This window comes from Vigna unguiculata, chromosome 10 (genome assembly GCF_037176805.1).
Source record: "Vigna unguiculata cultivar grain cowpea cultivar isolate G323 ecotype 2 chromosome 10, ASM3717680v1, whole genome shotgun sequence".
NCBI classification, from domain to species: domain Eukaryota; kingdom Viridiplantae; phylum Streptophyta; class Magnoliopsida; order Fabales; family Fabaceae; genus Vigna; species Vigna unguiculata.
Window position 1 is genome coordinate 38,526,046 of NC_140801.1, and position 25,907 is coordinate 38,551,952.

Genomic DNA, 25,907 nt, shown 5'->3' on the forward strand with positions numbered 1-25,907 from the left:
AACTATGATGTTTGGTCATAACTAATGGATATGCATATTCCAGAGCGGGAAAAAAAAGCTCATATCTTAGCTACCATGTGAGTCCCCTGCAAAGGCAGATGTAGGATATGACAAATGATATGCCAAAAATTAAAAAGTCAAGCGCTGGTTGATGATGTCCATGAGCCCATAGATAATGAAGTGTTACATACGCTTACCCATTACCCATGAAATATGTAGTGCCACTAGTGCAAAATGATCCTTTTACATCAATATTTTACATCAGTTTAATTAAAAACGATGTAATAAAATACGCGGTGGCAATTTTGTAATTAAAAACATATATTAGAACGGTTGATATTAGAACCGATGTAGTAATTGATTAAAATTCCAAAAGACTCTCCCACACCAACGCAAGCCTCACTTCTTTCTTCATCTTCAAATTTTTCTCTCATTTTCGAAGCTCTAAATGCTCTCCCGTAACTTCCTTCTTTCCTATTCATCTTCATTTTCATCTTTCATTTTTGTTTTACTGTCAGACCTTTGTTTAACACGGTTGGTGTGCCCCTCGTTGCTCTTCACGTTGATTGTGGTCTGATCATTGCCGATTATACTACACTCGTCACGGGTGTTGTTCCGCTTGGTGTCGATGGTGCTCCGGTTGCTGGATCTACTCTGTTCGTCATCGGAGGTGCGAGATCTACTTCACTCGATGTCACGGTTGCTGGATTTGCCTCGTTCGTCATCGTCACTGCTGGATCTACTCCACTCCTTGTCGTTGTCCCTGAATCTGCTCCATGTGTAGTTGTCACTGCTAGATCTGCTCCGCTTATCGTCGCCACTGCTAGATCTACTTCGTTCGTCGCCGCCATCGTTGGATCTATTATGCTCATCGTCGGATCTACTCTAGTCGTTGTCAGTGTTGATCTGTTCACTGCTACTATTGTTCCATTCATCGTCAATGCTGGTTTGCCATGTTAAAAGGCTTGGCTAGACTAGTTTCCAATGTCACAGAGAGTGAGAGTTGTTGGTGAGATTAATGTATTAAAATTTACATCTTTGATTTGATTTTCTTGTGCTAAAGAATACCCGTCTGTGAGTGCTTAATTGTAAATTTATATTGACAATATTTGGTTATATTGATCCTGCCTCAAAGCTAGATTGGTTTGTTAATATAGACATTGCAGATGTTTTCGGTTAAGATTGCTAGCATAGTGTAATTAATGAATATATGTATTTTTTTTTTCTGTAATACAATAGGTTACATCGGTTGTTGTAGAACCGATTTAAATATTGTTAACCTTATTACATCGTTATTATGTACATCGGGTTCAAGACCGATGTAATAACATGTAAATAACCGATGTAAAACGTGAATTTTGTACTAGTGTGCTTTATCAAAAGCCTTCTACGATGGAAGTGATGAGTTTCAAGTTTTTTCCTTAAATCAGAATGCTTTTTCTATTAGACAAAGTGCTAAGTCATTCTTAAAATTATTGGAGCATTTTAAATGTTCCATTATATATATATATATATATATATATATATATATATATATATATATATATATATATATATATATATATATATATATATATATATATATATACACTTTGCGGATAAAAAAAATGTTCATTATTCTATATGATATAATTACTTTTTATTTATTCTAAAGTAAACAACTTTTAGTTTCTAAAGAGTGAGGTATTGCCAAAGTACTTTCTGACTATAGAAGAATGTCAAATAAATGATTGAAACTGAAACCTTTTGGTTACTTGTCACTAGGTCCCTTAACGGCGATGAACTTTAAAATTTAGAAACTATAACGAGTGTGAGTTGTACATGTACAAGACAATAATTTAATTTCAAGAGTTTCTTTAATATTATTTTCTTATTTGGAAGAACTGTCATTACCCTTTAAAAAACTAAAATAATAATTTACTCTTCAACCTTCTTGCTCTTACATAAACAATCACACATTTACAAATTTAAGAACTAAAATGAAAATGAAAATTTAAATTTTTAATCCTGTTATTTCTACACTAAATCTACAATTTTCAATTCTTTTCTTCTTCCATTATCTCCCTCTCATTCTCTTTCCCTCCCCCAAAAACTTCAAACTCTCTTCAACATGTACATAATTTTCGATAATATCGTGGTGGCAACTGGCGTGGTCGGTTATTATAATAATCCAACTTACATATAGAAGCGCAAATCCATTAAATAATTACATTGCAACAACAACCAAACACGACATTGTCCATGTTGATCATATAGAGTATTTCTTATTTCTTTAGAAGAAATGGAAAACAATGACACTAACCAAACATATGTTTGTCAATTGTTATCTCCACGACTTCATATGCTAGACAAAGATCACCTCTTTTATAGTTTCTCTGACCACGATGTCACATACAAAAAAGGCAAAATAAATAAAGTTTATATCTTTTGGAAAATATATTTTATTACAACAAGTCATTAAAGTTTATACTATTAGAGAAATCAATCACATTGTAGCCGGTCAAAATTTAAAGAGTTTGGTAAGGAACTAGTCTTTTTCTACTTTTACGAGCTTATTCATTAAAGAAGATGAAACTTGCTTGTGGATTAATCCACACATTTCTTAATAGAAGGGTATATCGATTGTTTGCTGAAACTATGTATTAATAATTTATGTAATGGAGATTACAATAATAGATTTCGAAAAATGTTTATACCATTTTAAAATATAAATTTTAAGTCTAAATTTAATTTTATAAAATTTGTTTATGAAATGAGATTTTAATACCTTAACACCTACTTATATATATATATATATATATATATATATATATATATATATATATATATATATATATATATATATATATATATATATATATATATACCGGTACATTTTGGACTTTCTAACTCGAGACGAGGCATATAAACACGCGGTGGCAATTTTGTAATTTATACAATGTTTTATGCCTCTGTTGTTATTGACCTGAGGTAGTAAAGTCAGTTTATGCCTCGGTTGTTATTGACCTAAGGCAGTAAGCCAATTTATGTCTTGGTTGCTACTGACTCGAGGCAGTAAAGTGTCAGCAATTGTTTTTTTCTTTCTTTTTTCAGCTCTATGGTTTCAGTGTTAGGACCCAGGCAAAAGATGGTGATATGCCTCGGTTTTCAATTGAATCGAGGTAGAAGGTGGGATAAAAATCTTCAAAACCATAAACAACCCATCTCCTTCCTTTGGTGTGCAAAAACCCTAACCCTCATATTTCCCTCTTCGATCCTTTGCGTAAGTTTTATCAGAGAAGTGTAGCAATGGCGTGGCTAAAGCGTTGCATTCTAAATGGGTTCGTGACGTTGATGTGTTCGTGACTTTGATGTGTTCGTGACTTTGGTTGCGGTGGTTATGAAGATCTGATGGAGGCATTGCTATGTAGTGAATCTCACGATTAGGGTTCGTGACGGTTTAGTTCAGATGTTGCAGCATTGAGTTTTCTAGCGTGGTGGACGTGTGTTAGCTAGGTTCGTAGTGGTTTGTCTGCGTGGAAAAATCCATGGCGTGTTCTGGATTGCTGGGTTCGTTTCGTCTTACTGCAACGGGATTTTGGCGAAGAATTGGTTCATTTTGTGAGTGCAGGAACGTGAACGAAGCTACGCCAATGGTGGTTCGAAGGTATTGTGTCATTCTCGATCTGCCCATGGTCACGCTTCTCGATTTGCTCCGTCAGCATTGTTCTGACGTCATTCGTGTGGTGAAGATGGTGTGGAAGGCTGAAGTGGAAGGTCGGAGAAGATGAGAGAAAGATCATTTCTGCAACTTCTTTTTTTGTAATTTTTAACGTATATTATGCCTCGGTTGCCATCAGAACCGAGGCAGTAATGATGGGATATGCCTCAGTTGAAAACCGAGACAGAAAGATGACCCCTTTTGCCTCGGCTGCATATGTCTCAGGTCTTAAACCGAGGCCAAATGACCAAAATAACCGTGGTGGAAAGTGTTTCCTGCACTGGTGATATATATATATATATATATATATATATATATATATATATATATATATATATATCGTAAATTTGTGTAAACAAAATTTTAAATTAATTTTTTTTATCCTTTAACAACTTTCTATATTATTGTTATTAATGCAAACTCCAAAATATATCATATCAAGTCTCCTACAACTAAGGTGTTAGGTTGAATTAATCTCTCATGCAAGAGAAGCTGAAGCGCACACACCTACTCCATTTCTTCCCACATTATAAATTCTTGCATTCATTGCTCTCTTCACGTACTCCACTTGCTCTAACCACCATAATCATGGCTACCAAATTCCTCTTATCGTTCCTTTTCATCTCCTGCTATGTCCTCTCCATCTCAGCAGACAAAGAAACAGGTTTCGTGGGCCCAGTTGATCCTAAGTCCGTAAGCTACAAGAAGAAGCACACATTTAGCCACTTCAGGTTCTATTGGCACGAAATCTTCAGTGGAAGCAACCCCTCCTCTGTTAGAATCGTTCCACCACAACCAAAGTACAGCACAACCACCACCTTCGGTTCTGTGGGAGTATTCGACAACGTGTTGACCCTAGGACCCGAGTTGTACTCAAAGGTTGTGGGAAGTGCCGAAGGGTTGTACTCCTCTGCTTCACAAAAGGAGTTTGCCCTTTTGGTCATTATGAACTTCGCGTTGACCGAAGGGAAGTACAATGGTAGCACCATCACGTTCGTGGGGAGAAGCCCCATCGCTCAAAAGGTGAGAGAGATGCCTGTAATTGGTGGCACCGGTGTTTTCAGATTTGCCAGGGGCTATGTTGAGTCCTCGACCATCACCTTTGATCCTCAAACGAGGAACAACACAATTGAGTACAACGTCTATGTTTACCACTAATTGTTGTGTTTTGAAGGATGTTGAGGAGTTTGATCATTGTTGTTCTTGTTGTTCTTGAAAAAGGCTTTAGTGTGCCACTCTGTTTCTATTTATGTTTCCTCTTTTGAGGTACCATGGAATAAAATCATGTTTGAGCAAGTTCAAGAATCCTGATATGCATGAAATACAATTCATAGTGGTTATAGTTTGGATACGGTATATATGAATAACGGATATAAGAAGTAAATTTTTTTTATTACCAAAATTGAAATTAATGCAAAAACTAAGCAATAAGAGTATTTGTGTACTTCTTGTAGTTTTGACACATTTAATAAATTTATTTGAACGAATTTTTATTTTAAATATAAGCTAAATTTAGTTTCTAAGAAACTAGTTGTGATTTTTAAAAATTTTTTAGAAGTGTTTATAGAAAAATTATAAGATAATATCATTCACGCCTTATTTCAATTGTTTGAGCATAAACCGAGATACTAACCAAGTTTGAATACTCTACACCTTATAAAAGAATGTTATTTGCAAGAACTGGTAAGAGCAAAAGTCTTTGTAACAGAAATTAATAATTAAAAAATATTTATATGCTGCACAGCTATGTCCAACATGTGTGTAACGTCCTTATAACGTCTATGGGTTTATAATATTTTATTTGTCAAGAATAAAGGTGATTCAGAGGTAGGCTGATCCTTAATTAAGTGCTCCTAAAAATGTTGTTAAATATTAATAATACTATTTTTGTTCACAAAACAATTGAAAGAAAACTGCTATAATTAACATGTAAATAGTATTATTATATATGTATATATACGAGTTTCCTTTTATAAAAGTTAATCGTGGCTAATTTTGTTGTGTCTTATTAATCAGTTTTTCTTAGCTTAATACATCATTGATTATTGTTACTTCTTGAACATGCAGAGTGTAGAATGATTGCTGTATGTGAAAAGGACGAAGTGCAAAAAAGGAATATCATTCATAATTCTATGAGAAGGACACTTTATGATGGACCAAATACATGTTGGAGTGTGAAAGATTAGGATTGCATAATTGAAAATTATGTTAAAGGAACTTGTTACTATCTACTATTGTCGTATAATGCCAACCAATAATGTAACGAGGCAAATATTTTTTTAAAGGGGTACTCGAGTTAGGAAAAAGGTTAGTTTGCGTTGACCGTCTTATTTGAGTAAATTATAGCAATACTTGTACAAACAGTATAGTATTAGCTATAGTTTAGTTGTAAAAGTTTGACAATAAAGTGTATTGATAATAATAATAAATAAGAATAAATTTTAGTAACGGATAAAGACATATTTAAGTTATGTAAGAAACACACAAGCATTCCTGGATTCAATTAAGTGTGCAAATTCATATATACTAGTTCAACGAAGAAACACACAAGTTCATATAGATGGTAATTTTAAAATTTTATTCAACTTTATCATAAAGGTTATGTAAAATTCATTATCAACATAAAAAATATAACGATTAATGGATTTGAATCACCATAGTGTTCACCCTATGATCGTTACATTTGAACTATCATCAATGTTATAGATCCTCTTAACTCTCTTTTCTGTTGTCGTTGCTCCTTCATCATAATCATATTCTTGCCTTCGCTTTCGTTATTGTAGTTAGAGATAATTCAATTCTTGCTTGCGTTACCGTTGTTTCTGATACCGCCACTAGGTTTGTTGGTCGATCCCCCACTGGCAATTAGTTCACTAGTTCATGCTCTCGTCACTTCAAAAACGTCCTTTTAAAATTTGAGTAGGACGAGTCAAGAATTTAGAAGATCTAAAATAAATTTAAAAAATGAGATTCTTCATTTAAAATTTATTTTTAAAGATCTTTTGATGCAAAATTATTTATTATAATTATCATAATTAATTTCATTTAACATTTTTTCAATAGATAATAAAGTTAATTTATTTAATATTTCTTCAGACATTATTGATTTTAAATAAGTTTTTATTATTTTTAGCTTTGAGAATCTCCTTTCGTCTTAAGCAAATGATACTGAAATTGTTAACATTATTCTAGAAGCTATATATGCATTTGGAAAAGAATCTATTCTTTTTATATAATTAAGAATGTCAATTAGTTTATCATTTTTCAAACCTATAGTTTATCTTAAGATATTTAATTCTGAAAATAAATCAAATCCATCAATATCCAACAAATTATCACGTTTTAAATATTTTTCAATGTTTAAGCATTTTTCTTTCAAAAATGTACAATCTAGTGACACTAGTGCATGGAAGGGTTTTATGTCGCGGTTATTTTGGTCATTTGACATCGGTTTAATACTTGAGACATATGCAGCCAAGGTAAAAAAAAGGGTGATGTTTATGCCTTAGTTTTGAACTGAGGCATAATATAGCTTTACTGCCTTGGTTTTGCAAGGAATTAGGCCTAACATGCGTTACAAATTAAAAATAAATAAACCATCAATGCATTTACTGCGTCAGGTTTGACTTCAATTGCTGCAGAAAATAGAGATCTATTGCCTCGGTTGTGCCATAACCGAGGTATAACATGTATTAAAATAAAAATAAAAAAAGAAAGCTGAATAAAATTTTGCCACTATTTTGGTTACAACCGAGGCATAAAGATGTCATTTTTTAAAAATGCAAAATATGTTTATTTGATTTCCAATACATTAAATTTGCAAATAAAATACTAGAAAATCAGAACCAGCCAGAAACAAACATTGTACTGTTCAAAAAACAAAATATGGCAAAATACTTAATGTGTTATTCATTACAAGATCATATGCTACCATAAATAGATATACTAAATACTATTGTCCCTTTGTATATTGTACTTTGCACTTTGCACAAGCTATCCTTAAATATTTGATTGACTTGGTGGGATTGGTATAACGGTATTGAATCTTTGCACATAAGACAATAATTTCAATTAGTATATAAACTAAGACAAAATTGTAGATAAGTATTTAATTTAGTAAAACTATTACCGTTTCCCAACCACTTGTGATATAGGCATGAACAACGGTTGACATCAATTGCATTACATGGTAACCATACTCATATGAGCCATTTTGTAAATTACACTATAATGAATGTACAAGTATAAATAAATGAGGAAGAAAATAAATCTAATAATTATAATACTGTAGACCAAAATACCAAACTAGGAGGGCCAACCATACTAGCCTTGTTGTCATAGTAGTTGATTTCCCTAACAACATGCTATGTCAAACAATTGAACTATAAAAAAGGTAATGTGTTAATGATAGTAAGGGTAAAGTAACCCAAAGTCGTCTCCCAACGAACACAGAATTGATTTTTAACAAGTTAGTTCTTATAAAACTATACAAGAGTTAGTCAAATAAAATTATAAAAATATGAGGGATAAAGATAAAAAGATAAAATAAGATATAAACAATAGTAAAGAAAATAGATTAATTCCATTACTTTTTCAAAACAGATTCATCATCGGTTATCTAAAGATTATTGCTCAATTAATTATTATTGTAGATTTACAAATTAATCAATGTAAAGTCTCAATTAATTTGTTGGAGTTCTCGCTTTTAACCAAAGTACAGTCTCAATTCAAAGTGAGAACTTTTACATTATCCACAATAAATTCAACCAAAGTACAATCTCAATCAAATTTTACTATGCCTAATCATGTCTATTCTTTTATCTCCTCACCAAATAAAAAGCTTAATTAATCAAAGTATAGTCTCAATTAATTTTCGTTAGAGTAATGTCAACACCCAATTTTGTCTGGATTATAATATATATATATATATATATATATATATATATATATATATATTCCTTTTATTATTATTATTATTTTTACTTATTTATTTATTTATTATTTTTATTTTTATTTTCTTTCTTATCTTATTTTACTTTGATTTTATTATGTCCTTTTATCTTATTTTATTTCTTTTTATTTTATTTTATATTTTCTTTTTTTTCTTCTTTCTTTTTTTTTTGTTTTCAATTTTCTTCATATTTATTTTATTTTATTACTATTTATTAATTTAAAAACGGATTAAAAAAAAAGTGAAAAGAAAAATAGATCTAAAAGAAAAAAAAGAAAAGAAAAAGAGCAAAAAGAAAAACAATAGAACAGAGATTTGAAAAAGGAAGGCATAGGCATTTAATTTCTCTACAGTCAGTAGACCAGCCCTTTCCTAATTTGATACCTTGGAATGCAATGCTGCAAGTTACCATACAAATAAGGGATGCAATGGTGACTGATCGGAGAGGCATGGATTGATTGAAGTGGCTCTGCTGGATATTGGGCAAGAGAAGAAAGCAACTGCCACTTCCCACCTTACCATGAACAAACAGAGAGGATCACATAAATAAAAGAAAAAAGAACATTTTGAGAAGAGGAGAGGACACAGTTTCACAATATCACAGAGAGCAAAAAGGGGAACAAAAAACGGTACAGAAGAGAATTGGAAGAACGAGAACGGGAGGAGAGACAGGAAGACAGGAGTGATATTGGGATAAGCAACTGCAAGAGGTAAGCACCCAATCTTGAATAAATGAACGTGGGAGCATAATGTGTTCGTGTGTTGGACTCGATACATTTTTATGTTTCATCCTCAATGTCTATCTGTGAATATGCATGATCTGAGTATGTTTATTGGGTTTCATCTCTCTGAGTCAAATATATTGTGCTCTTTGTTGTTGTTTTGAGTCTGGAAAATAAGATATGCTTCATCAAAACTGCGAGCATCACCGTTCTCGTACAATTATCATGGCCATCATAATCCTTTCCATCTTCCAACCTGCACAAAATAATTAAAACAAGAGAACCACCATTCATAACAATCCTTGACCCCCACATTGATTAACCTCCGATTCATAACAATAAGATATACACGCACTTCACCACTGAACCAGCACCACACGTGTCTCTCACACCCAAGCCAGAAAATCCACCAAACCACTATCCCCATCTTCTACGAGATCCAGATATACACACGTTACCATTATCCTCCCCGCTTCACCATTGTTCACAAACAATCCACCGATAGCGCATATTCACACACAGTACGAACTTCGTTCTCGATCTCCCCAACCTGTAACCCACACCCTCTTCGTATTCTATACACTCCTGGATACTAAAATCATCATCACTATCCTGCACTCTTCCATCTGTTATCATCTTTATCATTCAATCAAAGAACATAAAATCTCCATTCAAACCAAACCGAAACCCCATTCCATTCTAGCACCAAAGTGTTGGGAATAGTCCAAGTGTGAGTCAAAAAGTCCCACATTGGATAGAAAAGACAAAGTTAAACACTATATAAGAATAAAGACCCATAACAACATTGCCTTAAGGTTTTGGTGTAAAAGTGGTGTCTAAGGTCTTATATGTGTAAGACTAATGTCATATAACCATATAGAACCACAATCTCTCAATGACCATGACCATAACCTATATGAAATATATATAACCTATCACAAAGACCCTCGTTTTAATCTTGGGTCGAGTCGGACTTCGAATGGTAGAGTGATGGTAGCTCCGACACGGTTGGGGGCGCTGTAGTGGGGCTCGGTGATGCGGATTCCAAACCTTGGTGACTCGCGCAAGAAGAAGAATGAAAGGCTTGGGGCGCAGCGGTGGCGATCTAGGTCGCGAAGGCCAGGGGTTGGGCCTCCATGGTGCTCGCTTGTCCCCAATCGCGGTGGCCGGTACGGTGACGGCAAGTTTTGGTTGGCTGCGGAGGTGCGACGAAGGAGCCTCGCACGCGGAATGCGAGAACGAAGTGGTTGAGCCGCCGAGAAGGATGTCGAAGTCTTCGACATCGATTAGCGCCGCCAGCAAGCTAGTCGTGTGGTGAAGTGGAGGCGTGGTGAAGCATAGGCAGAGGCGAACGGTGACAGGGTTGGAATTGTGGTGATGTCGAGAAGAAGAGGCTGCCACGGTGAAGGGAATAAGCTGAAGCTCTAATTAGGGTTTTTTGAAAAAGAAAGAAAAGGGCTTTAGGGCGTTGGACCCTCCATTACCACACGCACCTGTTTTTTACCTCATACACCTCCATCCTTATTTTTCACACCTTCTTTGCTTTAGGAACTCCTTCGTGCACCCCCTTTTTAATCTGTACACCTCCGTTCATTTGTTTTGTTTCTGGTCGTATATTTTTCTCTGTTGCACCCCTTTTTTTAATCCCTGCGCACTCCCATATCCCCTGTTTGTTTTGGGCCTATTTTTGATTTGTTTGTTGTTACTGATTGTAACCTATGTTTCACTACACACACTTCCAGTAACTACTTCCTGCACCCATAAGTTCACTAACTCCACCACTCATTTGTGTATTATTCCTATTTGAGACTTTTTTTTTTATTTTTACCCCACTTTTAATAAAGACACCTCACTTACTTCATGCACCTTCTTGTAATTACTCATGTACCCCTATATTTTATTTTCCACTTTTATCCTTCTTAAATAATTTCATCCTTTTATAAATTTATTTTTTTTAGTTTGAAAAAAAATATATTTGAAAATTACAAAAAATTGCAAAAAAAATAAAAATAAAAATAAAAATGTTCTCTTCCTTTTTTTATATTGTGTCTATCCGTCCGCTCGCGTCGTGTGACACTTTCTTCCAAATTTTCTCAAAAACACCAAAAATAGTTTTATGTCTCTTTTAGTGTCTGTCCGACCGCTCGCGTCGTGTGACACATATTTTCAAGTAATTCAAAAAATACAAAAAAATATAAAATTTTCAAAATATAAAAAACATCACCATTTTCAAACAAAGAGTCCTTATTAAGAACTACGTGATCCTTGATTCTCCACCGTGAGATACGTAGGAGCAAGGCCAGTCCTTGTCAGGTTCACCTCCAAAAAATCAAGTCATTTTCTCAAATGTTTTCCAAATCGTTTCTCCTAAAGAACTACGTAACCCTGATTTCTCATTTTTAATGAGAATACGTAGGACCAAGGTCAACCCTTGTCGGGTCCAAAAAATTAAAAAAAGAATATTTTGTTTCTTTTAGCATTTTTGTCTTGTTATTTTTGGGGAAAATTAATATTTTGAAAATCACATCGTCTTTGCATTTTTTAATTAAAGGTACCGCCCTTGGGCGGGCGCTGTAGGGTGCTAACACCTTCCCTACGCATAACCGACTCCCGGATCCAAAATCTGGTTTTTTGCAGACTTGTCTTATCTTTATGGTTTTCCATAGTTTTCCAGAATAACTATGGTGGCGACTCCCAAATCTCTTTTCAAACCCGTTTTCTTTTTTGGTTCGCCTTCCCGTCGCGATCCCGGTTGCGACAAGTAAATACCTTTAATCAAAGTAAAGTCTCAATTATTGGTAAAAACTCATTTAATCACATGAAAGTTTCTAAATAAAATCAAAGTAAAGTCTCAATTAGATTTAAAAACCCTTGGACTCATATGATCAACATGCATATAGATTTAATTACTTTTTATGTGATTCAAAGATAAAAGACATAGATGAATGAAAACCTCAACAATAATAAAAAGAACAAAGAAATTATTTCATTCTAACCTCAGAATCCATAATGAAATTGCAATGGAATTAACCCAAGAAGTTTAGCCCTCCATGAAACACAAAATAAAATAAAGATAGAAGAATGTAGAGAGAGAAAGGAAACGAAATTAGGCCCCCCCTAAGGGTTCCAAAACTCTGAAGTCCCCAACTTGTCCCTCTGCTTCCCCCTTGGTCTCTTTATATAGGAATTGGACTAGGCTTTTCTGTTGCTAAAACCTCTCAAATATCTTTTAAAATAAAGATAAAGATAAATATTCAAAGATATTTGGAGAGATATAAACTATTTGACAAATATAGTTGGTTAATAATTTATGATATAAATAAATTAATTAATTATTTAAAGATATCTGATAAATTATCACGAAATAATATTTGTATTAATTTTCTAAATAACCCATTTTCATTTTTGTAGTCCAATTTTGCAGAGACATCCAAAAATATCAATATTTGCAAATAAATCCCTCTCCTTTAACCAGATTTGACCAACTTTTGACTAGTTGACTATTTGACTGTCCATTGACAGGATGACACGTGGCATCTCCTCTCCTTCTCAAAAATTAGGGTTTTGCAGATGCAATGGAAGCTTGAGCTGTTGCAATGGCGGCTACCGGCGCACAGTTTGTTCCAGCGAGGGGTGCTGACGGAACTATGGTATGGACGACGAATGGTGCGCGTCACTGGTACGGTCTTCTTCTTCTTCCTCTTTGCATCTGGTTCGTTCTCGCTCGCAGAGAAGATGATGGTGGCGCTACTGTGTTTCTGTTGGTGATGGTGGCGCTACTGCGTTTGCATCGTGCTCGTGACATGAACGAAGGTTGAAAATGGTGCAGGTTCTGGCTTGTTTCGTTGCTGAATGCGTGGAGATGCGCTGGTTTCGTTGCAGGTGGTGATGGCAGCTCACGGTGGTGCAGGTTTTGTGTTTTTCGACAAGTGGTGGAGGCCTGTAGTGGTGGTACTGCTGGTTCGAATATGCAAGGCTGCAGCTGCTGTTGCGAAACAATGGCAACGAAAACGGTTCCAGAGCTGTGGTGGCTGCCATGATTGGTGCAGTGGCTGCCGTGATTGGTGCAGGTGCTGCCTGCGAGATCCATGGCTGACGGTGGTCCGGTGACGGAAACATGGTGAAGATGGAGGCTAGGGTTTCTGGTTGTATGGAGATGAAGATGATGACGTGGCAACATGTTATTGGCTCAGATTATTTAGTGGAGATTAAACCCATGTGGCTTGTGCTGGTTGGCCAATTTTAAAAGTTGAGGATCGCCACATGGTAGCATATGAGTTCATCTATTTTATGAGTGGAAAAATGGGTGCAAATAGATAAAGGCAAGGGTGCAGAAGTAGGTTTTGTGAGACCCATTTTGAAAGAGGGGAGTGTATAAGTAATGTATGGGGTACAAAAGTGATTTTTCCAGAACTTGCTGCTTTTAGCCTTTTTTAAAGGTGTTTTGTAATTTCAATCAATTTATTTTCCCACCTTTAAATAAGCTTAATCTTAACTTTAGCTATTGCAACAAACATTAAAATATCCAAAAATAAGTTATGCAGTTAAAAATCACTTTTCAAGACATTTTTATCACACAAGCTCAAACAGCCTAATTATCAGAATTATCAATTAAACCACTCTTTAAGCACATAAATTCAATTAAATACCCAGAATTAAACACTGAATGAGGGCAAAAATACGCACTCATCAACACAATTATATAAGAAAGAAAGTTCAAAAAAATTGAGGTTCTTACCAATCAATAACTTGTTTAAGATGGTTACGGGGAGGCCTGTGCAAGGAACAAAGCCACATAACAATGTTGTCGTTCATGAAAACCACAAGTAGCTACCAATGACGCCTCAATTCAAAACAAAATTCATTGTTGTACCTTAAAAATAACGGATTATAACTAGAAGTCAACAAACTAGACTTACCTAGAATATAGGGGACAAAATATATTTTCTTCACTCGTCCGAAGCACTAGGTGACGTATGCTTGAATGTTATCAAACTTATTTCCTTTATGATTGAGTTAGGGGTCTATGAACCATATACATCTTTCAACCCCATATTGTTACTGACACTAAACATATACCTAGACAAAAACATTTATTTAATATAAGTAACTAGATAAGTCAATTAAACATAAAAGGTAGTATAAATTCTTATATCATCCATAACTGAATACGAGTAATATTAAGTTCTTGTGTCCCCGAGGCAAGCTCTAAGACACCTTACTGGTGCAAGTACAATGGGATGCCAATGTCTCTCCAAAATACATCAAAATCTCATGGAATCGCCATTGGCTTACCACTTATGATGGCAGCAAGATGGTGTAATGCACCAAGAGGATCGTCCAAAGATATTGGAATCTTCATAGATTCTTGACTTTCCACTTCATGTGACTGTTATTACATGGAAAAAACAATTTGATTGTGAACATAAATAACATGTAAACTTACAAATTGAGTACTATAAGGTGGGTTTGGGAGTCCATACCTAGGGGTCAGAAATAGAACCAACCAAATCTCTAGGCCAGGTGAGGAAAGACTGAAATGCTTGTGCCACAATATGAACTTCGTTTGTTGGCACAAAAACTAAAGCATCTGGTACAAGAACTTCTTCTACCATGACCTTAACCTCATCCTCCACTAGCTCCATACGATGAAGAATAGTGGTTGCCTCAAATATTGTTCCATGAGCTACTAGTGCCCTCCTTGTACCATGTAGAACGTATAGGTCACATGGATGAGCGTCGTCTGTGTCATCCCTTGGTACTACTGGAGTCGAACAACTCCCTTTTCTGCTTCTACCTGTCACAATCAATGTTAATGTTATTTTATTAAAGAACAATTATGGAAGATCATAACTTAGCACAAAATGATTCTTATTAAAGTAAACTCTGATGAAATTCACGACTACTCAATCCTATGACCCAAACTAAGTTATAAAATTTGGAAAAGCAAGTCAAATTCATAATTTTCTCAAGAATTAAAATATCTATAAAAATATAATCTCCGAGTCAAATTTTTACAAACTAAAGCAAAGCATATTCCAACCAATTACATAGGAGAATAAAACATGCCAAAACTTAAGAATGCCAACAACTCAAAAATCATCATAATGTCAAATTTAAAGTGAAAAATTCAAGAATAGGTAGAAATCAATCATAACCACAATACATTGCAACAAAAACACAACAAAAAATAGAGAAAAAGCACCCATAAAATGGATTCAAATTGCAAAACTAAAATGCAAAAAATACCACAATGCATGGACGAATGTGGCGCAGCTGCTGTTCTCGTCGGAGGAGGCGCAACAGCTCATCGTCGGAGGCGTAATGCCTATAGCAAAAGGAGGAGGCGAGCATGATGATGAATTTGCGGTAGTGGGTCGCAGTACTAAATGGAAAAGAAGAGACGTTTCTTGTTTTCACGCACCAGAAGAAGGAGATGAAACTAATTTTAGGGATTTTTAACTCACCTTCTACCTCGGTTCAATTGAAAATTTAGACATATCACCACCTTCTGCCTCGGGTCCTAACACCCGAGGCCATAGAGTGTAGAAAAAAAAGAAAAAAAAATTTTGCTACTAGACCACATTTTTTGCTTCGATTTAAGCAAATTGAGGCATAACTGACTTTACTACCTCGAGTGAGTAACAACCGAGGCATAAAGCCTTTGCTTTTAAATTTAAAAATTCCAAGTGGCAAGAGCAGAGAACATTTGGAAAGGCTTTAGGCCACGAGGTCCCTCATAATTGAGGCAGAAGAATGGTTTTTGCCTCGGGTCAACTAGTAATCAGGGCATAAATCACTACAATAATCAGGTTTTCGCCTCACAACCACGTGTTTATATACCTCATTTCCCATATGACCGAGGCATATAGCCCGAGTTAGAAAGTCCAAAATGCAGTAGTGTGACTTTAATTTTTTAAAACTAAATAAAAAACATAAATATCTTCATATGTTTTAAATTGTTCAAATCTACTTTGAAGTGTGGTAATTGTTTTAACTAAAATATACCAAAGGTAATCAATTCTAAATTATTATTGAAGAGATTTTACAATTTTATTCTCAATGTTTTCATCAAATTATTTCTTTCTAAGTCTAATATGATGTTCACGAAACGTAGGTTCTTCTCAACTTGATAGTAAGGAGAGGCAAGAAAAGTCACACAGAGATAAAAAGATAAAAGAAGAAAATAGAATCTAGATTGATTATAAGAGAATAAAAATAATTAACCATTCTCTTTTTCATAAATAAAATTATAATTTACTAAATAAAGATTTTAACTCAATAATTATCATTTTTAATACTAATAAAAATTAACACACTAATAATAATTTAATTAAATTTTATTCTCAAGCATAATTAATTTAGTAGAGATATATTAATAATAAATTTTTAGGCCTTTTTTTCTTGAATATAATTTTATAATTAATTTAGTAGAGGTATATAGTAAAAAAAAAAATTGACCCCTTTTTTCTTAAACATAATTTTATAATTAATATAATGGAAAAATATTAGTAGTAAAACAAATTTTTGAGGCCTTCTTTGCCTAGAGGTAGGGATGTCAAAACGGGCTAGCCCGACCTGTTTTGGCATGGCCCAATTTTGGCCCGTTTCATATGGGTCGGGCCGGGCTGGTCCGCAATGGTTAAACAAGTTGAACTTTTGAGCCCAGCCCGCGAGCTGGCGGGCTGGCCCATAGGCTTTTTCCCATATGTTAAATTTTTAGCCCAAAATCAGATTTCAATTATGACTATAAAAACAAGCCTGCAATATATAATATAACTGATCACAAAACAAACAACCCTACTACAATATATAAATGTACCACCACTATTGACTATACTGCATTAATACAATAGTCCATCAAAGTTCAAACAGATTGAAAAGATTAAAAAGACATATAAATGATGTTTTGCTCTCTACAACGCAAGTCATCAAGGTCACTACTGCAACATCAATCTCCCCAACATCAAACCCTGGTAGAGATGCCTCAATCAAATTAGAGTACTCTTGACAGTTAAAAAGGAGGTGGCATTATAGTTCTATAATCAAATATACTGCAGTGTCTAAGCAAATTTTGAAGAGAAAAGGAATATGGTAAAAATTAATACAAACCCTTTTTCGGATGATGCAAGAAAATGGACAGATATTGTCTGCAATTTTTAAGGCATCCAACCCTTTATTAAGGTATATAACTTATAAGCAGCAAATGGTTTGGCATTAGTGACAATGTCACACATAAATGCATAACATAATTTTGCTTGAAGGATGATAGAATAATATGAAACAGTGGCAGTATTTATTTGATCACACTAGCAAGACTTCTTTATTGATCATCAGTAGGCAAGATTTAGAAACATCTAGAGGACTAGTATTAGACTCATGCTCATCCATTATATTATATTTGGTTCACTAAATCCTAACACAAACAAAACAAATAGAATAACAAAATTCAGTAAAAAATACACAAACAAGAATCCAAGTAACAAAGCAACCCATATAACAACACAAATTTCTATTGCAATAGCCACACTTTTCAGCACAAAACTGTGTGCTAAAATAGCAACACTTTTAGCACAAAACATCCTCAAAATAGCAACACAATACCATTACACGAGTCATTCCCTCTTTACTTGGTTAGGACCAAAACAACAACACAACACCACTCACTACTTCTTCTTCCACTCCAAAACCCCTTCACACCTAGCCACCCTTAAACCCATCACCACCGCACCAATTCAGAAAACAACACATCTCGCTATCTACGAAATTGAAATTGGGGGAAAATTTAAGCAACAACAGCACAACAATTATGATTCACAGAATGGGTCCAATCAAACAAGGGCAAATCGCAGCAACAACAACCACACATACACCATAACCTCCAATTGGGAAACGAATTTTAGGGTTACGAAAATCATAAATTTAGGTCACAAATCGAAAAAAAGGAACCAGAACTCAAATTATGAACAAACTTGTCTTCACGGTGGTCGTGGCGGTCATAATCGTTGTGAATCGCAGTCCGATGATGGCTCTGCATTCTCCGTTCACCACGCTCTGCCTTTATGAATCGTAGTTCGATGGAGATGTCGTGAATGGCCTGCACTCTGCCTTTGTGTTTCCTCGCCAGCGACGTGGGTGGAGGAGAAACGCGACGCGAGTGGTCTCTTCTGGTTTCCCAAAACGCGGGTGGATTGGAGTGGAGGAGAAGAGAAGAGAGTGTGATGTGAATGACTGTCTGGCAGAGTAGAGAAGAGAGTTTGAAAAAATTAAACACAACACCACTGTCGTTGCACTGCACGTGCTTTTTTTTTTAACTATTAACTCATCCAAAAAGGGCCAGCCCGCGGGCTTGACGGGGCGGGTTGTCTCGAGTTGGCGGGTTGAATTTTTTGGCCCGGTCCATGCTTTTTTGGTCGGGTTGGCGGGTCGGCCCGTCGCGCCCGACCCATTTTGACATCCCTACTTGGAGGCCTAAAGTGAGTGTTTTACTTGCTTTACCTTTGAGCTGACTCTGAATTTGAGTAGCATATACGACAATGGTTCTTTGCAAAGTTGTCGTTCTATATGCAACCTACAACTACAATTCTTACTATGAATTGTTGTTATAAGTTGGAAAAATAAATGATGATTTCGTAAAGAACTCTCATCATAGGTGATATATGTAGACAACAACTCTCCGCTCTTGTGAGAAAACTTGATTCATCTCTTGTTGTTGTTGTTGTTATTCATTAGAATTTACATTATAATTTATTGACTCGTATTTATAGCTGTTGTACTCAAAACGACTATAAATGGCTAGTAGACTAATTACATATGAAGCCCACATGGACACGGAAACAGACACGACAAGGACACAAACATGGGATACGACTAAAGAAATATAGGAAAAAACACGATAATATATATATATATATATATATATATATATATATATATATATATATAATAATAATAATAATAATAATAATAATAATTATTATTATTATTATTATTATTATTATAGTTTATAGTCTAAACAATGAAGATTAACATTTATATCAAAAAAAGCCTACCAAGATAAAGAATTGTTAAAAAAAAGTATAACAAAAGAAAAATGTCTGTAAATCATAATGTTTAGCTCTCCTATTTGTTCATCTTCATCTAAAAATACTTCTTCTAATTTTGGTTCATCAAGAGATAGGCTAGCAATCTGAAGAATTCCACTATCTTGCAATGAAAAGTTATCTCCTGTAATATCCCACAATTTAATTTCCTCTTCTTTGTACTTTGAGGAGTTTCTTGAGAGAAGATGAAGATTACTTTGGACAAATAATAATTCTTTCGCCCTTTTAGGTGTCATCTTATTTCTTTTCAAATAATGTATAAAAGAGTAGGTACTCCAGTTCCTTTCACAACAAGAAGAAGAACAAGGTTGTCCAAGTAGCTTAAGAGCTATCTTTTGAAGTGTTGGGGCTTGAGATCCATGAACAATTCACCATGATTTTGCATCCATTTTACTTCTATCTCTTACAGAGTTGACATCTGCAAAATCTTCTCTTTCATCTGAAAAGTTTGCAAACTCTATATTTTCTTGTCTTTTTACATCCACATCATCAAAGTACCTCATAAGACATTTCTTCCTTTCATGAGTAAGTTCCACATCTTCATGTGGGGCACGTCTATGTGAATCTTCACTTAACCATTCATCACTATAATATCTACAATATTAAAAAATCATAAGCATGGATTAAAATAATATTATATATTTACCTTGGATTTAAATGAAAGTATTTGATTTTAATATTATAATAAAATAATTTAATAATATAATTACCTTGGATTTAAAGAATGAGTAAGACAATGAAGAAATGTGCTACTCTTAGTCCAACTATCAATTAATACTGAGTTTACTGCCTCAAAATAAGCTCAATGTTCAATTTATGCCTTTCTTTCATGTTGGTATATAATCTTTCTCACATCTTCAATCATTGAATCCCACATTTCATACATTTTCTATTTTCAAAGTTGCTTCATTGTCTAATCTTTTAAACTCAACATTTGACGGATTCTAAGCCCTTCTCCTTTAATTTTGAAGAGATGAGCTCTCCTTCGAGTGTAAGATCCATTAAATTTAAAATCACATAAACTACACTTGAAATAATAATTTCCACCACCGAGAGTTTTTCTTGTCTTTGAAACATATATCCAAAGAGGTTTTGTTTCATCTTCTTGTTCAATAGCTTGATTATGTATACTCATCTTAATTTCTTATAATAAAACAAATTGAAAATACAAAATTTACTAAAAATTTATAATTAAAAAAATAAAAGTATTTGATTTAAGTAATTTTAATACCTAATATATTTATACAATTAAGTTCAAAATATAAAACTTATATTTTTATGTTTATAATTTAAAATAAAATAAAATAAAATTATGTAAAGCATACGAAAGTATTGAAATCTGAAATTAAAAACTAATAATTATTTAGCATTGAAATATGAAAGTACTATTTTATTTAAAATATTAAATATTAAAAAATTAAATTATTAGTATTTAATATGGTTGAACGAAAAGAGGTGTAAAAAGTTCCTTTTTCTAAATATTAAAAAGTTAAATCCCTATAGATAAGTTTTAATCAAGGGCAAATAAGCATTGGCCTTGGCATGGTTGTTGGCGTTATACAACATATTTCATTTTTCAAAATTCTACACCATCACAGTTTAAGGTTGATTGACATTACACACAATAATCCATCCATCACACCTCAGATTCACCATTTACATCTAATTCCTTTCTAAAATTGACAAACCAAACAATTCACAATAGTGCCACCTATGTTCTTTCTCATGGACATGATAATTATAATTTTCGTCTTTCATGTTCTTTACACTTGTGCTATTTGCAAGAACCCATGATCTTCATTTTTATGACATGGATGACAACTCATCTTATGGTATTGGAAGAGCTTGTAAGAAGAAGGGAAGTGTTTTTCTAGGATGGAAGGGCGTGAAACATTAATCCTACTAATCAGTAGTGTTGGATTCGTTGTAAGCCTCCTGGTTGACCTTTTGAAGGTTTATTCATTAAAATGAAACAAAATGTGTTGGACCACATGGAGAACCCCCAACCTACTTAGAGTTGGCTTAATTAATGTTGCATATAAGTTTGTCTAACTTTACATAGAGTCAACTTGGTCAACTCTACATAGCATTGATATAGAGTTGGCTTAGTCAACATTATATAAATTTGTTGCAGGTAGCATTAATTGTTCTATAGTGAAGGGTAAGTGGCCAAGTCATAATCAAATCGTGGAACTTGGGTTGTTATGGTCTTAAGTAGAAAGAGTTACATTTTGACTATCACTTATAACTTTTCTCCTACTGGTAAACACTCAATCAAACAATTGGTATCAAAGCAAATGTCATGATTTCGATATATAATGGGGCAATTGTTTAGCGAAAGATTTGTTGTGATGCGCAATTATCCCATGGCATATGCTAGATGGGACGAGTCACAATAAAACAATTATACTCTCAGAGAGACAATTCCTAAGATGGAATATTGTTGCAGGTGACAAATATTGTCCCATGATTGAGGTTAGGTGACAAGGTCATAACTAGATTGTGTGGCAATTGGATTGCTATGCTTGATAAGTGTGCAATTTACTTAATTTTACATATTCTTTTGACACTTATAGTACATCAAATTGATACATTTTCAAGTAAATCAAACCTCTTTTACTTAAAATTACAAAATGAGGAATGAAGAATCAGGAGAATTGGAAAATTAATGTGTTTGACTGATTTTGCATGAAATTTCAAAGAATTAAAGAGTATTATTGTGACGTCCCTACTGAAAATTACTTAAAATATATAAATAAAAAGTAATTGAAATGCAAATGACGTAATTTATTATTCTCAAATGTAGGAAAATTTGAATTTCATACAACGTTTTACAATGTCCCAAAATAGCTGAATGGAAACCAAAAGTCGTAAATGATTATAATGCAATCCCATGCTAGCCTCCTCTCCAACGCTACGCATACACAACATCACCTGGAATATCATATGCTCTAGTGTAACAAGTCACACGATCATCGCCAAACACAAACAGAAAGCGTGAGCTTATAATAATTAACATATAAGTTAATAAAAATCACGATGCACTCAACTATTTTATTCTAGTTAGTTCTTGGTCAAGACCTTATACCCCAAGGTTTTTCAACCTGCAAGTCACACAACAACTAACTATGGACTCAGGATATATGATGCTCCCACAAACTTGCCCGTTCGTGATCCTGCCTCTACGAACCTCCTCGCTCATAGTCTAACTCTATGGACCTCCCCGCCCATAGTCCAACACATGTGATCGACCATCTACGAACCTCCCCACTCACAACATCTCTCAAGTGTGACCACAAAACATATGAACCTCCCCGCTCATATCCCCACACGAGAGTATTAGAATATGAACCTCCCCGCTTATATCATCACGTGTTCATCACCATCCATGAACCTACCCACTCATGACACAACATCTCCTAATCAAAAATCCTGCGCAGACCGCCTGGCAAGACACCATTGTCGCCAGGCGCCAGGCTGTTTCCAGACCCACTGTCTTAGGGTCTATCACCTGACGGGTCACTCCTTACCGCTAGGCGCCACGCGCTGTAGTGACACCCCTGCTTGTACTATCCCCTGGCGAACACCCGCAGGCCGCCAAACGCGACATCAGTAGTTCAGGTCTATTGGTTTTAACACCCAAAAATTAGATTGTTCATCAATCCCAAAACTTTCAAAGGTAACAATGCACACTCACATATCCGAACCTAGGTCTAATTACCACACAACACATGGTTGATTTACCTATAACTCATATTCACAAATTCATATATTCAAGACATGTGATTCACCAAACACTCTATCATTACACCATGGCTTAGTTAAACTTATGAAAATGATACATTATCCATTATCTCATCATCAAACACATGCTTCTGATACACTAGAGTAGCACCAAACCTTCCCTTCAAATATCCTTAAATTACATATACACAAATCATGAATTGATACCTTAACCCACTATTACGTAACCTTCCAACATCTCACAGTATATACTTAAAGCAAACTATATTTTCCAGAACCTACACTCTCAATTAGAATAATCCATTCTCTCTTTTAAATTACCTTTCGCACATCACTTCAAAATTACACATTTAAATAACCATACCATCATATACTTTTTCATTAACTCATTCTAAACCACCAAAGTTTCAGTGCCTTATTCTCGTCCACATGAATCTATATTAATACTCCATTAAACTCAACCCTATAGTCATGTTCAGCCACAACGCAAGACGGAAAAACTAGAGCTACCGCTTGGCGGTAGATTTCGCACAGCCAAGTGGTGTATCACGCCTTGGGAATTTCCCAATTTCCTTCTTTGTGTGAAAAAAATCCCCAATCTTTTGATATACCGTCCCACCATACGATTAGGCAAAATTCACATGCAATACAGAAGTACAATACACAACAACATTACTACGATTAATGACATTTAGACACTAGAATCAGATTCCTTATTTACTGTCTTCAAGCTCTCACACAATCCAATGATCACTCACGCACCCTTGCTCAAATGATTTATCATGCAACCTAATTCCATTTAATTAATAGCATTAATCATCAAAGCACAATATACAACAACAAATTCCAGAAGTCGCAATGACTTCTGCACCAACAACACAAAAATAGTCCAGAACAACGTCGCATCGCCTGGCGGTAGTTCATCACTGTCAGGCGGTTCAAACCAGAACCCAGAAAATTGGGTAGAAATAGATGAGTCGCCTAGCGGTACACTCATGACCGCCATGCAATTTTTGTGCAAAAAACCATAAACTTACGAAAAACAACTTAAAAAGGGGTTGGAATATCATGCAATTGATCATTAGAAAGCTCAATTCATCATAATCAAATCAAAACAATTATGAAAAACTCCCCTTACTGGTTTCCTAGCTTATAATTGATGAGTCTAGAGCTCCTCTTTGATCACAATGGCCTCCCTCTTGCTCCACCCACGAACAACACTCACACTCTCTTTCTGGACACAATGACTACTCTGAAATTCTCTCTCTCCAACTCTAAAAAAAATGCAGTCCCAAACTATTCCTTTCTCTCTCAATCTCTATCTCTTAGTTACCCCTTAATGGTGGTTAATGGTCCAAAAACGAAATTGTATTTAATCATGAAGTTAATGGCTATTCAAAGTCCATTATGGTTGTTTTCAAACCCTCTTGGCTGCACTTAGAACACTAGGGTTTTTATGGCCTTTCACTATCATGCCAAAAAGAATTTTGGCAAAAAGAAAGCTTAATTTGTTCTTAACAAGGTTTGAACACATAAACACTCAATTACAAAGCAAATGCACAACCAATTCATGTTTCATGATAACTTTTATAAATCTAGGATTTTATTATCACTCCTCATGATCAATCTCGCCCACTTAAGCTAGTACTTTACCACATCATAATAATCCGCATTAAATACCACAAAGGCTTCCACTACCCAATTTATTAAATAATTATTTATTTAATTATTTAAATTCATCGAATCTTACAATTATCGCTAAGTCAAAGAATAGACACTAAGCACCAAAAAGTAGTTTAACAAAGATTCAAATATAGCCCCCTATGATTGACCAATTCACTACAAAGAAACTCCATGCACCATATTTAGCAATTAAGCTTTAGAGAAAACCCTCCAAGAAAGGAAAGTTCCACTACTAACCACCACACCAAAGGCACAAGCTAGGAGAAAACTCTCATAGGGAGAAAGCCTTAAGCCTTTGTTCGTTTGTGTGATTTGTACTATTATTACAGATTAGAGACGACATATTTAAAAAAAAATTGTGTTCCCATTCAATTATTTAAGCAGAAAAGGGAAGATGGATTCGTAAATTCTTTACCAAAATCCATCCTCTCAATATTAGAAAGATTTGAACAGATATTAACTAGTCTCGTTTAAGTCAAATTCTTCCTACCTGTTAAATTTCTAAATCATACAAGTACAGTTTGCCTATTAAATACCCAAAGACACGAAACCCACACAAGACTGCCCAAAAAAATTCACTGCATTGACAGGCCGCCTGGCAGCAGTTCATGCGCCGCCAGGCGGTGCATACACATCTGGGTTCTGCCCAGATTTTCCAACACCGAACTGCACCCCAATTTTTCCAATTACAGTACGCACCTTCATCCCAACATTCATCATGCCAATTAAATATGTACAATAGAAATACAACCCAAACACCACGACATCGTTGACAAACCAACCAAAACGAGAAAATGGGAAGATGCATGTTGCGTCGCCTGGCGGGCCACCCTCAGCCGCCAGGCGGTTCATACGCGAACCCAAAAAATAGACTAAAACACATAGGCTGCCTGGCGGCATATGACCTACCGCTAGGCGGTTTCTGGAAAATCCAGAAACGCGAGCAAAACTCGACATTAACAGAGATGTAGGCTTTAACAATTCCATACATTACATGATTACGC

At 34.7% G+C, this 25,907-nt stretch overlaps 2 pseudogenes across 1 annotated transcript; one reads left to right on the forward strand and one right to left on the reverse strand.

The window, feature by feature from the left end:
• Window positions 1-4,242: 4,242 nt before the first annotated feature.
• On the forward strand, window positions 4,243-4,906 carry LOC114166372 (dirigent protein 22 pseudogene; annotated as a pseudogene). The gene has a single exon (XR_014985229.1). The product of XR_014985229.1 is annotated as a dirigent protein 22 pseudogene (transcript).
• Window positions 4,907-19,280: 14,374 nt separating this feature from the next.
• LOC146882542 (uncharacterized) lies at window positions 19,281-25,620 on the reverse strand (annotated as a pseudogene).
• Between the last annotated feature and the right edge of the window lie 287 nt (window positions 25,621-25,907).